A 12,877-nucleotide genomic window follows, 5' to 3' on the forward strand; every position below is an offset into this window, starting at 1 on the left:
CAGCGCGGCACGAAGAAGAAGGGCAAGAAGAAGTTGCAAGCAAAACGCGACGCCGCCGACGCAGATCTTGTCGCCGCCGTCGAGCACAGGAACCCTCGAAAGCCTCCCGGAGGGGCCAACCTGTTCGACAAGATGCTCAAGGAATCGTGCCCCTATCATCAGGGTCCCGTCAAGCACACCCTTGAGGAGTGCGTCATGCTTCGGCGCTACTTCCATAAGGCCGGGCCCCCGGTGGAAGGTGGCAAAGGCCATGACAACGAGAAGGAGGGCCACAAAGCAGAGGAGTTCCCCGAGGTCCACGACTGCTTCATGATCTACGATGGGCAAGTGGCGAACGCCTTGGCTCGGCACCGCAAGCAGGAGCGCCGAGAGGTCTGCTCGGTAAAGGTAGCGGCGCTAGTCTACCTAGACTGGTCCGACAAGCCCATCACCTTCGACCAAGGCGACCACCCTGACCGCGTGCCGAGCCCGGGGAAGTATCCGCTCGTTGTCGATCCCATCATCGGCAACATCAGGCTTACTAAGGTCCTCATGGACGGAGGCAGCAGCCTCAACATCATCTATGCCGAGACCCTCGGGCTCTTGCAGATCGATCTGTCCACGATCCGGCCGGTGCAGCGCCCTTTCACGGGATCATCCCCGGGAAGCGCGTCCAACCCCTTGGGCAACTCGATCTGCTCGTCTGCTTCAGGACTCCCTCCAACTTTCGAAAGGAAACCCTCACGTTCTAGGTGGTCAGGTTCCGAGGAACCTACCACGCAGTGCTGGGGAGACCATGCTACGCTAAGTTCATGGTCGTCCCCAACTACACCTACCTCAAGCTCAAGATGTCGGGCCCCAACGGGGTCATCACCGTCGGATCCACGTATCGACACGCGTACGAATGAGACGTGGAGTGCGTGGAGTACGCTGAGGCCCTCGCCGAATCCGAGGCCCTCATCGCCGACCTGGAGAGCCTCTCCAGGGAGGTGCCAGATGCGAAGCGCCACGCCAGCAACTTCGAGCCAGCAGAGGCGGTTAAGTTCGTCCCTCTCGACCCCAGCAACGACGCCTCCAAGCAAGTCCGGATCGGCTCCGAGCTCGACCCCACATAGGAAGCAGTGCTCGTCGACTTTCTCCGCGTGAACGCCGAGGTTTTTGCGTGGAGTCCCTCGGACATGCCTGGCATACCGAGGGATGTCGCCGAGCACTCGCTGGATATCCGAGCTGGAGCCCGACCCGTGAAGCAGCCTCTGCACCGATTCGACGAAGAAAAGCGCAGAGCCATAGGCGAGGAGATCCACAAGCTGATGGCTGCAGGGTTCATCAAAGAGGTATTCCATCCTGAATGGCTAGCCAACCCTGTGCTTGTGAAAAAGAAAGGTGGGAAATGGAGGATGTGTGTAGACTACACTGGTCTAAACAAAGCATGTCCGAAGGTTCCCTACCCTCTGCCTCGCATCGATCAAATCGTGGATTCCACTGCTTGGTGCGAAACCCTAGGTTGCAAAGTGGGCGGTGGAGATCATGGGCGAGACAATCTCGTTCGCTCCTCGGAAGGCCATCAAGTCCCAAGTCTTGGCGGACTTTGTGGCTGAATGGGTCGACACCCAGCTTCCAGCAGCTCCGATCCAACCGGAACTCTGGACCATGTTTTTCGACGGGTCGCTGATGAAAACAGGAGCGGGTGCAGGCCTGCTCTTCATCTCACCCCTCGGGAAGCACCTCCGCTACGTGCTGCGCCTCCATTTCCCGGTGTCAAACAACGTGGTCGAGTACGAGGCTCTGGTTAACGGGTTGCATATCGCCATCGAGCTAGGGATTCGGCGCCTCGACGCTCGTGGTGACTCGCAGCTTGTCATCGACCAAGTCATGAAGAACTCCCATTGCCGCGACCTGAAGATGGAAGCCTACTACGACGAGGTTCGGCGCCTGGAAGACAAGTTCTACAGGCTCGAGCTCAACTGGAAGTCGCCTAGAGGGGGGTAAATAGGGCGAATCTGAAATTTACAAACTTAATCACAACTTTAAGCCGAGTTAGCGTTAGAAATATAAACGAGTCCGAGAGAGAGGGCATGAAAACAAATCGCAAGCGAATAAAGAGTGAGACACAAGGATTTGTTTTACCGAGGTTCGGTTCTCGCAAACCTACTCCCCGTTGAGGTGGTCACAAAGACCGAGTCTCTTTCAACCCTTTCCCTCTCTCAAACGGTCACTTAGACCGAGTGAGCTTCTCTTCTCAATCAATCGGAACACAAAGTTCCTGCAAGGACCACCACACAATTGGTGTCTCTTGCCTCGATTACAAATGAGATGATCGCAAGAAAGAATGAGAGAAAGAAGCAATCCAAGCGCAAGAGCTCAAATGAACACAACAAATCACTCTCTCTAATCACTAAGGCTTTGTGTGGAGTTGGGAGAGGATTTGATCTCTTTGGTGTGTCTTGTATTGAATGCTAGCTCTTGTAATGTAGTTGAAAGGTGGAAAACTTGGATGACTTGAATGTGGGGGTGGTTGGGGTATTTATAGCCCCAACCACCAAACTTGACCGTTGGTGGAGGCTGTTGTCGACGGGCGCACCGGACAGTCCGGTGCGCCAGCCACGCCACCAGGCCGTTGGGTTCCGACCGTTGGAGCTCTGACTTGTGGGCCCGCCTGGCTGTCCGGTGGTGCACCGGACAAGTCCTATAGACTGTCCGGTGTGCCACCCGCGCATGCTCTGCTCCTCTGCGCGCGCAGGCGCGCATTTAATGCGTTGTAGTCGACCGTTGCGCGTGAAGTAGCCGTTGCTCCGCTGTCACACCGGACAGTCCGGTGTGCATCGGACAGTCCGGTGAATTATAGCGGAGTGCCCTTGGAAATTCCCGAAGGTAAAGAGTTCGGCCTTCAGTGCCCTGGTGCACCGGACATTGTCCGGTGGCACACCGGACAGTCCGGTGCGCCAGACCAGGGCACACTTCGGTTATCCCTTGCTCTCTTTGTTGAACCCTTTTCTTGGTCTTTTTATTGGTTTATTGTGAACCTTTGGTACCTGTATAACTTATAGACTAGAGCAAATTAGTTAGTCCAATTACTTGTGTTGGGCAATTCAACCACCAAAATCATTTAGGAAATAGGTGTAAGCCTAATTCCCTTTCAATCTCCCCCTTTTTGGTGATTGATGCCAACACAAACCAAAGCGAATATAGAAGTGCATAATTGTAAGTGCAAAGGTTACTTAGAGTTGAGCCAATATAAATACTCATAAGATACGCATGGATTGTTTCTTTAACATTTTGGACCACGCTTGCACCACATGTTTTGTTTTTGCAAATTCTTTTGTAAATCCTTTTCAAAGTCCTTTTGCAAATAGTAAAAGGTAAATGAATAAAATTTTGAGAAGCATTTTCAAGATTTGAAATTTTTTCCCCCTATTTCAAAATGCTTTTCCTTTGACTTAAACAAAACTCCCCCTCAATAAATTCCTCCTCTTAGTGTTCAAGAGGGTTTTAAGATATCAATTTTGAAAATACTACTTTCTCCCCCTTTTGAACAGAATGAGATACCAATTTGAAAATCATATTTTAAAATTTGGTGGTGGTGCGGTCCTTGTGCTTTGGGCTAATACTTTCTCCCCCTTTGGCATGAATCGCCAAAAACGAATACTTTGAGTGAAATAAGCCCTTAAAATTACTTTCTCCCCCTTTGGTAAAAGACATATGAGTGAAGATTATACCAAAAGCGGAGAATTGTTTGGAGCGACGACGAAGGATGAGTCGATGGAGTGGAGTGGAAGCCTTTGTCTTCGCCGAAGACTCCAATTCCCTTTCAATTATACCTATGACTTGGTTTGAAATATACTTGAAAACACATTAGTCATAGCATATGAAGGAGACATGATCACAGCTATATTTATGAGCTATGTGTGCAAGACATCAAAAGAAATTCCTAGAATCAAGAATATTTAGCTCATGCCTAAGTTTGTTAAAGGTTTGTTCATCTAGTGGCTTGGTAAAGATATCGGCTAATTGATCTTTAGTGTTAATATATGCAATCTCGATATCCCCCTTTTGTTGGTGATCCCTTAAGAAATGATACTGAATGGCTATGTGTTTAGTGTGGCTATGCTCAACGGGATTATCCGCCATGCGGATTGCACTCTCATTATCACATAGAAGAGGAACTTTGGTTAATTTGTAATCGTAGTCCCTAAGGGTTTGCCTCATCCAAAGTAGTTGCGCGCAACAATGGCCTGCGGCAATATACTCGGCTTCGGCGGTAGAAAGAGCTACGGAATTTTGCTTCTTTGAAGCCCAAGACACCAAGGATCTTCCCAAGAACTGGCAAGTCCCCGATGTGCTCTTTCTATTAATCTTACAACCCGCCCAATCGGCATCCGAATAACCAATTAAATCAAATGTGGATCCTCTAGGGTACCAAAGCCCAAATTTAGGAGTATGAACTAAATATCTCAAGATTCGTTTTACGGCCGTAAGGTGAGCTTCCTTAGGGTCGGCTTGGAATCTTGCACACATGCATACGGAAAGCATAATATCCGGTCGAGATGCACATAAATAGAGTAAAGAGCCTATCATCGACCGGTATACCTTTTGATCGACGGATTTACCTCCCGTGTCGAGGTCGAGATGCCCATTGGTCCCCATGGGTGTCTTGATGGGCTTGGCATCCTTCATCCCAAACTTGTTTAGAATGTCTTGAATATACTTTGTTTGACTAATGAAGGTGCCCTCTTGGAGTTGCTTCACTTGAAATCCCAAGAAGTACTAAATTCCTCACATGTAGATTCGTTAGTAGACCCAAATATAATGTCATCAACATAAATTTGGCATACAAACAAATCATTGTCAAGAGTTTTAGTGAATAGAGTAGGATCGGCCTTTTCGACTTTGAAGCCATTTGTGATAAGGAAATCTCTTAGGCATTCATACCATGCTCTTGGGGCTTGCTTGAGCCCATAAAGCGCCTTAGAGAGTTTATATACATGGTTAGGATACTCACTATCTTCAAAGCCGGGAGGTTGCTCAACATAGACCTCTTCCTTGATTGGTCCATTGAGGAAGGCACTCTTCACGTCCATTTGGTAAAGCTTGAAGCCATGGTAAGTAGCATAGGCTAATAATATTCGAATTGACTCATGCCTAGCTACGGGTGCATAGGTTTCACCGAAGTCCAAACCTTCGACTTGGGAGTATCCCTTGGCCACAAGTTGGGCTTTGTTCCTTGTCACCACACCATGCTCGTCTTGCTTGTTGCGGAAGACCCACTTGGTTCCTACAACATTTTGGTTAGGACGTGGAACTAAATGTCATACCTCATTCCTAGTGAAGTTGTTGAGCTCCTCTTACATCGCCACTACCCAATCGGAATCTTGTAGTGCTTCCTCTACCCTGTGTGGCTCAATAGAGGAAACAAAAGAGTAATGCTCACAAAAATGTGCAATACGAGATCTAGTGGTTACCCCCTTATGAATGTCGCCGAGGATGGTGTCGACGGGGTGATCTCGTTGGATTGCTTGGTGGACTCTTGGGTGTGGCGGTCTTGGTTCTTTATCTTCCTTGTCTTGATCATTTGCATGTCCCCCTTGATCATTGTCGTCATCTTGAGGTGGCTCATCTCTTTGATCTTCTCCTTCATCAACTTGAGCCTCATCCTCATCTTGAGTTGGTGGGGATGCTTGCGTGGAGGAGGATGGTTGATCTTGTGCATTTGGAGGCTCTTCGGATTCCTTAGGACACACATCCCCAATGGACATGTTCCTTAGCGCGATGCACGGAGCTTCTTCATCACCTATCTCATCAAGATCAACTTGCTCTATTTGAGAGCCGTTAGTCTCATCAAACACAACGTCACAAGAAACTTCAACTTGTCCAGAGGACTTGTTAAAGACTCTATATGCCCTTGTGTTTGAATCATATCCTAGTAAAAAGCCTTCTACAGTCTTAGGAGCAAATTTAGATTTTCTACCTCTTTTAACAAGAATAAAGCATTTGCTACCAAAGACTCTAAAGTATGAAATATTGGGCTTTTTACCGGTTAGGAGTTCGTATGATGTCTTCTTGAGGATTCGGTGTAGATACAACCGGTTGATGGCATAGCAGGCGGTGTTGACCGCCTCGGCCCAAAACCGATCCGAAGTTTTGTACTCATCAAGCATGGTCCTTGCCATGTCCAATAGAGTTCTATTCTTCCTCTCCACTACACCATTTTGTTGAGGCGTGTAGGGAGAAGAGAACTCATGCTTGATGCCCTCCTCCTCAAGGAAGCCTTCGATTTGTGAGTTCTTGAACTTCGTCCCGTTGTCGCTTCTAATTTTCTTGATCCTTAAGCCGAACTCGTTTTGAGCTCGTCTCAAGAATCCCTTTAAGGTTTCCTGGGTATGAGATTTTTCCTGCAAAAAGAACACCCAAGTGAAGCGAGAATAATCATCCACAATAACTAGACAGTACTTACTCCCGCCGATGCTTATGTAAGCTATTGGGCCGAATAGGTCCATGTGTAGGAGCTCCAGTGGCCTGTTAGTCGTCATGATGTTCTTATGTGGATGATGGGCACCAACTTGCTTTCCTGCTTGGCATGCACTACAAATCCTGTCTTTCTCAAAATGAACATTTGTTAAACCTAAAATGTGCTCTCCCTTTAGAAGCTTATGAAGATTCTTCATCCCAACGTGGGCTAGTCGGCGATGCCAGAGCCAACCCATGTTAGTCTTAGCAATTAAGCAAGTGTCGAGTTCAGCTCTATCAAAATCTACCAAGTATAGCTGACCCTCTAACACTCCCTTAAATGCTATTGAATCATCACTTCTTCTAAAGACAGTGACACCTACATCAGTAAAAAGACAGTTGTAGCCCATTTGACATAATTGCGAAACGGAAAGCAAATTGTAATCTAAAGAATCTACAAGAAAAACATTGGAAATAGAATGGTCAGGAGATATAGCAATTTTACCCAATCCTTTGACCAAACCTTGATTTCCATCCCCGAATGTGATAGCTCGTTGGGGATCTTGGTTTTTCTCGTAGGAGGAGAACATCTTCTTCTCCCCAGTCATATGGTTTGTGCACCCGCTGTCGATTATCCAACTTGAGCCCCCGGATGCATAAACCTACAAAACAAGTTTAGTTCTTTGTTTTAGGTACCCAAACTGTTTTGGGTCCTTTGGCATTAGATACAAGAACTTTGGGTACCCAAACACAAGTCTTTGATCCCTTGTGCTTGCCCCCAACAAACTTGGCAACTACCTTGCCGGATTTGTTAGTTAAAACATAGGATGCATCAAAAGTCTTAAATGAAATGTAATTATCATTTGATGCACTAGGAGTTTTCTTCTTAGGCAATTTTGCATGGGTTGATTGCCTAGAACTAGATGTCTCACCCTTATACATAAAAGCATGATTAGGGCCAGAGTGAGACTTTCTAGAGTGAATTCTCCTAATTTTGCTCTCGGGATAACCGGCAGGGTACAAAATGTAACCCTCGTTATCCTGAGGCATGGGAGCCTTGCCCTTAACAAAATTAGACAATCTTTTAGGAGGGGCATTAAGTTTGACATTGTCTCCCCTTTGGAAGCCAATGCCATCCTTGATGCCAGGGCGTCTCCCACTATAGAGCATGCTTCTAGCAAATTTAAATTTTTCATTTTCTAAGTCATGCTCAAATTTTAGCATTAAGTTGAGCTATGTGATCATTTTGTTTCTTAATTAAAGCTAGGTGATCATGGATAGCATCAACATTAATGTCTCTACATCTAGTACAAATAGAAGTATGTTCAATGGTAGATGTAGAGGGTTTGCAAGATTTCAATTCTACAACCTTAGCATGCAATATATCATTTTCACTTCTAAGGTTAGAAATAGTAACATTGCAAACATCAAAATCTTTAGCCTTAGCAATCAAATTTTCATTTTCACTTCTAAAGCAAGCAAGAGAATCATTCAATTTTCAATCTTAGCAAGTAAATTAGCATTATCATTTCTAAGATTGTAAATTGAATCATCACAAACATTAGAATCAACCTTGGCAATAAGTTTAGCATTCTCATTTCTAAGGTTGTCTAAAGTCTCATGGCAAGTGCTTAGCTCACTAGATAGTTTTTCACATTTTTCTACTTCTAGAGCATAAGCATTTTTAACCTTAACATGCTTCTTATTTTCTTTAATAAGGAAGTCCTCTTGGGTGTCCAAGAGATCATCCTTCTCATGAATAGCACTAATCAATTCATTTAATTTTTCTTTTTGTTGCATGTTTAGGTTGGCAAAAAGAATGCGTAAGTTATCCTCCTCATTACTAGCATTATCCTCATCACTAGAGGTTTCATATTTAGTGGAGGATCTTGATTTTACCTTCTTCCTTTTGCCATCCTTTGCCATGAGGCACTTGTGGCCGACGTTGGGGAAGAGAAGACCCTTGGTGACGGCGATGTTTGCGGCGTCCTCGTCGGAGGAGGAGTCGGTGGAGCTCTCGTCGGAGTCCCACTCCCGGCAAACATGGGCATCACCGCCCTTCTTCTTGTAGTACCTCTTCTTCTCCTTTCTTCTCCCCTTCTTGTTGTCACCCCTGTCACTATCACTAGATAATGGACATTTTGCAATAAAATGACCGGGCTTACCACATTCGTAGCACACTTTCTTGGAGCGGGGCTTGTTGAAAGGGAATTAGGCTTACACCTAGTCCCTAATTAATTTTGGTGGTTGAATTGCCCAACACAAATTTATTGGACTAACCAGTTTGCCCAAGTGTATAGATTATACAGGTGTTAAAGGTTCACACTCAGCCAATAAAAAGATCAAATTTGGATTCAACACAGGAGCAAAGGGCCAACCAAAGGCACCTCTGGTTTGGCGCACCGGACTGTCCGGTGTGCCACCGGACAGTGTCCGGTGCACCACCGGACATGTCCGGTGCACCAGAGGACTCCAACGCAAACTCGCCACCTTCGGGAATTTCCAGAGGCACTCGCGCTATAATTCACCGGACTGTCCGGTGTACACCGGACAGTGTCCGGTGCGCCAAGGAGGAGCGGCCTCAGGAACTCGCCAGCTTCGGGAAACTCCAACGGCCAGTCCGCTATAATTCACCGGACTGTCTGGTGTACACCGGACTGTCCGGTGCGACTCCGGAACAACGGCTATCTCCGCGCCAACGGCTCTCTGCCGCGCATTTAATGCGCGCTCTGCGCGCGCAGAAGTCAGGCGCGCCCATACTGGCACACCGGACAGCAAACAGTACATGTCCGGTGTGCACCGGACACCCAGGCGGGCCCACAAGTCAGAAGCTTCAACGGTCAGAATCCAACGGCAGTGATGACGTGGCAGGGGGCACCAGACTGTCCGGTGTGCACCGGACTGTCCGGTGCGCCATCGAGCAGACAGCCTCCCAACTGCCACTTTTGGTGGTTGGGGCTATAAATACCCCAACCACCCCACCATTCATTGCATCCAAGTTCTCTACTTCCCAACTACTACAAGAGCTCTAGCATTCAATTCTAGACACACCAAAGAGATCAAATCCTCTCCATATTCCACACAACGCCCTAGTGACTAGAGAGAGAGATTTGCTTGTGTTCTTTCGAGCTCTTGCGCTTAGATTGCTTCCTTCTTTCTTGATTCTTTCTTGTGATCAAACACTCACTTGTAATTGAGGCAAGAGGCACCAATTGTGTGGTGGCCCTTGCGGGAAGTTTGATTCCCAAGTGATTTGAGAAGAGAAGCTCACTCGGTCCGAGGGACCGATTGAGAGAGGGAAGGGTTGAAAGAGACCCGGCCTTTGTGGCCTCCTCAACGGGGAGTAGGTTTGCAAGAACCGAACCTCGGTAAAACAAATCCGCGTGTCACACTCTTCATTTGCTTGCGATTTGTGTTGCTCCCTCTCTCGCGGACTCGTTTATATTTCTAACGCTAACCCGGCTTGTAGTTGCGATTATTTTTGAGAATTTCAGTTTCGCCCTATTCACCCCCCTCTAGGCGACTTTCAATTGGTATCAGAGCCCGGTGCTTCATTAGAGCCTAACCGCTCGAAGTGATGTCGGGAGATCACGCCAAGAAGGAGATGGAGACCGGCGAAAAGCCCACTACAAGCCACAGGAGCACTTCATCGGAAGAGTCCCACACCAAGAGGAAGGAGAAGAAGAAGGACTCCTGCAAACGGAAGGAGAAAAGATCTTCCTCTTCTCACCACAAAGAGAAGAAGGAAAAATCTTCTTCTCACAAGTCGCATCGGAAAGGCGACAAGCACAAGAGGATGAGGAAAGTGGTCTACTACGAGACCGACACTTCATCAACATCAACCTCCGACTCCGATGCACCCTCCGTAACTTCTAAACGCCAAGAGCGTAAGAAGTTTAGTAAGATCCCCTTACACTATCGCTTTCGACTTCGCCAAGGGGAAGAGCCACAAGACATGTACAACCGGCTCAAGACTTTGGTGAACCAAGTACGCAACCTCGGGAGCAAGAAGTGGGATGACCACGAGGTGGTTAAGGTTATTCTTAGATCACTCATCTTCCTTAACCCCACTCAAGTTCAATTAATTCGTGGTAATCCTAGATATACTCAAATGACCCCCGAGGAAGTTATCGGGAATTTTGTGAGCTTTGAATGCATGATCAAAGGCTCCAAGAAGATCAACGAGCTTGATGAAACCTCCACGTCCGAAGCACAACCGGTGGCATTTAAGGCGACGGAGGAAAAGAAGGAGGAGTCTACATCAAGTAGACAACCAATTGACGCCTCCAAGCTCGACAATGAGGAGATGGCTTTAATCATCAAAAGCTTTCGCCAAATCCTCAAGCAACGGAAGGGGAAGGACTACAAATCCCATTCCAAGAAGGTTTGCTACAAGTGTGGTAAGCCCGGTCACTTTATCGCTAAATGTCCATTATCAAGTGACAGTGACAGGGATAACGACAAGAAGGGAAAGAGGAGAGAAAAGAAGAGGTACCACAAGAAGAAGGGCGGCGATGCCCATGTTTGCCAGGAGTGGGACTCGGACGAGAGCTCCACCGACTCCTCCTCCGACGAGGACGCCGCCAACATCGCCGTCACCAAGGGACTCCTCTTCCCAAACGTCGGCCACAAGTGCCTCATGGCAAAGGACGGCAAAAGGAAGAAGGTAAAATCAAGATCCTCCACTAAATATGAAACCTCTAGTGATGAGGATGATGCTAGCAATGAGGAGGATAACTTGCGCATTCTTTTTGCCAACCTTAACATGGAACAAAAAGAAAAGTTAAATGAATTGATTAGTGCTATTCATGAAAAAGATGACCTTTTGGATTCCCAAGAGGACTTCCTTATTAAGGAAAACAAAAAGCATGTTAAAGTTAAAAATGCTTATGCTCTAGAGGTAGAAAAATGTGAAAAATTGTCTAGTGAGCTAAGCACTTGCCATGAGACCATTGACAACCTTAGAAATGAAAATGCTAGATTAAATGCTAAGGTTGATTCTCATGTTTGTGATGTTTCAATTCCCAATCCTAGAGATGATAATGATAATTTGCTTGCTAGGATTGATGAATTAAACATTTCTCTTGCTAGCCTTAAAGTAGAAAATGAAAATTTAATTGCTAAGGCTAAAGAACTAGATGTTTGCAATGCTACCATTTCCAATCTTAGAGATAAAAATGATATTCTTCATGCTAAGATTGTTGAACTTAGTTCTTGCAAACCCTCTACATCTATTGTTGAGCATGTATCTATTTGTACTAGATGTAGAGATGTGGATATTAATGCTATTCATGATCATATGGCTTTAATTAAACAACAAAATGATCATATAGCAAAACTAGATGCTAAAATTGCCGAGCACAACTTAGAAAATGAGAAATTTAAATTTGCTCGTAGCATGCTTTATAATGGGAGACGCCCGGGCATTAAGGATGGCATTGGCTTCCAAAAGGGAAACAATGACAAACTTAATGCCCCTCCTAAAAACTTGTCTAACTTTGTTAAGGGCAAGGCTCCCATGCCTCAGGATAACGAGGGCTACATTTTGTACCCTGCCGGCTATCCTGAGAGCAAAATTAGGAGAATTCACTCTAGGAAGTCTCACTCTGGCCCTAATCATGCTTTTATGTATAAGGGTGAGACATCTAGCTCTAGGCAACCAACCCGTGCTAAGTTGCCTAAGAAAAAAACTCCTATTGCATCAAATGATCATGCTATTTCATTTAAAACTTTTGATGCTTCTTATGTGCTTACTAGCAAATCCGGCAAGGTAGTTGCCAAGTTTGTTGGGGGCAAACACAAGGGTTCCAAGACTTGTGTTTGGGTACCCAAAGTTCTTGTGTCTAATGCCAAAGGACCCAAAACCGTTTGGGTACCTAAAGTCAAGAACTAAAATTGTTTTGTAGGTTTATGCATCCGGGGGCTCAAGTTGGATACTCGACAGCGGGTGCACAAACCACATGACAGGGGAGAAAAGGATGTTCTCCTCATATGAGAAAAACCAAGATCCCCAACGAGCTATCACATTCGGGGATGGAAATCAAGGTTTGGTCAAAGGATTGGGTAAAATTGCTATATCACCTGACCATACTATTTCCAATGTTTTTCTTGTTGATTCATTAGATTACAATTTGCTTTCCGTATCCCAATTATGTCAAATGGGCTACAACTGTCTATTTACTGATGTAGGTGTCACTGTCTTTAGAAGAAGTGATGATTCAATAGCATTTAAGGGAGTGTTAGAGGGTCAGCTATACTTGGTAGATTTTGATAGAGCTGAACTCGACACTTGCTTGGTTGCTAAGACTAACTTGGGTTGGCTTTGGCACCGCTGACTAGCCCATGTTGGAATGAAGAATCTTCATAAGCTTCTAAAGGGAGAACACATTTTAGGACTAACAAATGTTCATTTTGAGAAAGACAGGATTTGTAGCGCATGCCAAGCCGGGAAGCA

The sequence above is a fragment of the Zea mays genome, chromosome 3, assembly GCF_902167145.1.
Source record: "Zea mays cultivar B73 chromosome 3, Zm-B73-REFERENCE-NAM-5.0, whole genome shotgun sequence".
In the NCBI taxonomy this organism is placed as follows: Eukaryota; Viridiplantae; Streptophyta; class Magnoliopsida; order Poales; family Poaceae; genus Zea; species Zea mays.